This window comes from Daphnia pulex, chromosome 1 (genome assembly GCF_021134715.1).
Source record: "Daphnia pulex isolate KAP4 chromosome 1, ASM2113471v1".
Classification (NCBI taxonomy): Eukaryota; Metazoa; Arthropoda; class Branchiopoda; order Diplostraca; family Daphniidae; genus Daphnia; species Daphnia pulex.
Genome location: NC_060017.1, coordinates 728,647 through 732,162, shown reverse-complemented (window position 1 = coordinate 732,162; position 3,516 = coordinate 728,647). Strand labels below are relative to the sequence as shown.

At 34.9% G+C, this 3,516-nt stretch overlaps 1 long non-coding RNA gene across 1 annotated transcript; it reads left to right on the top strand.

The window, feature by feature from the left end:
- The first annotated feature begins 797 nt into the window (after positions 1-797).
- Positions 798-1,057, top strand: LOC124195856. The gene is made up of 3 exons (XR_006875456.1): positions 798-827; positions 884-975; positions 1,034-1,057. It is a non-coding gene; the product is annotated as an uncharacterized LOC124195856 (long non-coding RNA).
- The last annotated feature ends 2,459 nt before the right edge of the window (positions 1,058-3,516 follow it).

Here is a 3,516-nt window from a genome sequence, read left to right as displayed (position 1 = left end):
TCCCGTAATGGGCTCTTCAAACGGGAATGTCAAGTTGAAACGCCATGCCTCTGCTGGAAAGGTTCTAAATCCACAAAACGAAAGAGAAAGTTTATTTTTAGTTAATTAAAGAATCCATTTATACAATTGATAACTTTAATTTGATATCTAGCATCCAAGAAGAAGCACTGAGGTTTGGTGACTTGGTCATTAAATCGGACAAGGACGTAGCAAATTTTCGAAACAGAATTTACACCAAAATAAAAAAATAATAATTTTTAATTATTTAACACAGCTGATTAAAGGAATTTTTTTCTTCAGACACAAAAAAGGAGATGTGCGGAGGCTCAGCTTTTAAAGCTGCGAAGGTGGATTCTTGTAAAAGGTCAAAATCCGATGAGACCGGTCTTCTTCTCAGTGTCTGCCGTCATGGAATAGGGCTGGGTGCAATCGACATGCACGAAGGGGAATCTATGACATACACTTTATTTCTCCAAAAACTTGTATTTGGATTGAACTGCAAATTTTTCTGCAATGATGTCATTTGCAGTTACGAAAAATTTGTAAGAAAAGTGGCTATAGCTTTTCCGGAGTATCAGCAGATGACAAGTAAAATGAAAGGCATTTTACCCAGAATGCACGCCAAAGCTCATCATTGGCCGTGTCCGGTGATACCGTAATGTGTCAGTTACAGTTCAGATACAGATTAATTCAATTTTTGAAGTTCTAGATTCTCTATAACCCCCACTGGCAGAAAGGAGCTGGTCTCACTGTTGGCGAGGAGCACGAGCAAGTTTTTTCTAAACTGTCTCTGTATGGTAATGTAACGAAGCATATGAGCAAAGCAAGTAAGTCATTCCCATCCATTAATATTCTTCGTTGATTTACGATTGTATGTTCTTAGACCGGATGGATTTACTTTCTGCTGCAATTCTGTACTGGAACTGGGGTAAAATTGAAAGAATGCCTTCGATTCTCAGTAAACGATTAAAAAGGGTATAAATTTTTCAAAAAAGTGTATAACTATTTATAGGTTATTATCTTTTTCGTAAAGGCTTCGAAGTGTGTAGCGGTATATAATGATAAGTTGACCTCTCTGTTGAACTCCAATCAGTGTAACATTGAAGATCTTCCAGAAATCTTAAAAGAATTGAAAACAAAATCCCTGGCTTATCTTGGATCACGACAAAACAGAAAGACTCCTTTTAATAAGCAGAAACGAAACCTTGTGGGGCTTTTCATTCAAATGAAGAATGTCTCTTTTTTTATCTCCACTCAAGCCGGTGACTTTACAAAAAAAATCTTACTTATAATTTTCCACAGTTAATTGTTAAATTACAATTAACAAAATTAAAAATTACAGACAAAGCTTTGTCTCAAGAAGCATTTGCGGAAGTGGATACATAAGCCATAAAAAGGGTATGAAAAAAATTCTATAATTCCGAAGAATATCAGTTCAAAGAAAAAAAATGAAAACAAATTAAAATAATCTTGAGAAAACCCTTCGTCTGAATGGGTGACACCTAACTAAGACAAAGGTTTGTCTCAAGATGTAGAGGCTAGGTTGGCAATTACCCTGAAGCTCCTAAATACTAAACCAGATTTCAAAAATTACGCAACGTTCTTCTTATATAAGACTTCAAAACGTCATTAATTGATGTAAATGGGGTAAAAACGATGATTTTAGTTTACGGAGGAGAAACAACTAAAGGAATTGACAACACAATAACGTTCAATGTCTTCGAGAAAAAAGTTAAAAATGTAAGTCAAGCAGTTAAACCCCAAGATCTACCACTAACCCAAGCGGCATTGAAATTTCACAGTAGACGAGTTTCGAGACGAAAGGCAAGAAAAGAGAGAAGCTAAAAATTATTTTTAAAATTAGCAAACGAAGATGTGGCTTTCAAGACCAATGAAAAAGCATCAAGGTATGGACAATTCATTGGTTTGTGCTAATTTTGCAGCTGAAGGTTAATCGTCATGAAAATTTTAAGGTAGCATTCACACCCTGGGTTTGGCTGCTGGCTCTCAGGGATTTATGTTTATCTCTAGGTTCTTAACCCAACTTTTCAGTAACCCTATGTGGTTATTATTGTGGATCCTGTTCACATTATTTCAGCCGACGAGGTGTGTTTTCGAGCCTTTCATACATACCCTAAGGTGAGCATATATTTGTTTTATTTCAAGCGTTCAGAGTAGTTAATTCTTTTTATCTTGCAGGATTACCAACCCACAAATGAAGAGCAAAGAGAGGCATCAAACCATACCACTGAATAATGACGGAAGAAATTGGTGTCCAATCCATTATCAGTACTTTGCCCTTCAGGTTTTTCTTTTTACAGTAAATAAAAAATAAATCTTGTTGATAAGTAAAAGTGTAAACAATCTTTTTATTTCAAGCTATATTATACAATTGGAACAATTAAAAGAGTGCAACGACGAAATGCAAGACAAAAACAGAAGCTCGTAATTTGAAGAATAGGATGAAGTATCGAGCAAGTGTCAAGTTCATAGAAAACATACAAACAATTTATTCCAGTTATGATGATGAGAAACCTCCTGTAAAGAAGAACAAAAGAAGAGGAGTGAGTTCGAGAAAGTATATGTGGACCGTACAATCAATCTAGAAGGTGTTTTTTGTTTTTAGTCCATAATGTATTTTTTTTGTATTCTAGTATAATCATATAATGATCTCTAGAGTTACGTGGTCAATTGGAAGCATCCAATTATTCAGAAAAAGGGACCTATCTTTCGGCCGTCATGGAAAGCAAAGCTGACAATACCGACAAGACAAAGGAAAAACACAAAGAAATCTAGGTTCAAACAATGATTTTTGCTATTTTAGCTTTTGCTCTCGGTCTCTACGAAATATCAGTTGGGTAGAATCACTTGAAGGGTTGTTTACAAAATAAACTTGTTTTCTCGCGTTGGATTTCCATGGATTCCATGGATTTCCAAATACTTTTTCAAATTGATACCATCTAATAACTTTCCAACCCAAGACTCGAATCCTCCACAGTAATTTTTTTTAAGAAGGCTGTAAACAAAAGTTTTGAAGTGTACGGCAGTGTTGCCAGTTTTCCAAAATGGCGACTCAAAGTAGTTTACAAAATTTTAGCAAATAAAATTTGAAATTAAACTTAGATTCCAATCAATACCAATAGATAGCCTCAAAAATAGGGATTTTTAAATATATCAATTGTAGGGTACGACTGAATATAAAGATGAGTAAGTTATATTTAAATTTATTTCAGTAAATTGCTCACGAGTGCGGAACTGACAATTATTTTAAATGACCTAATTTATGCCTACATGTGTCTCAAACTGCACAAAACTTTACGGCAATCGATAGCCCTTGATCAGAGCTATATTTTTCTGTTTAATTAATAAGCAGTAATGAAACACGAAAAAATTTCGGTAGCGAGAGAATTATTTCGTTTGGTCGACTTGGTCGCACTAGACCACAAGCTCCATCTAAGGATAATCGATTATTACTATTGATTTGTTAGGCTTTCCGCGAAATTTTTACTAGGGTGC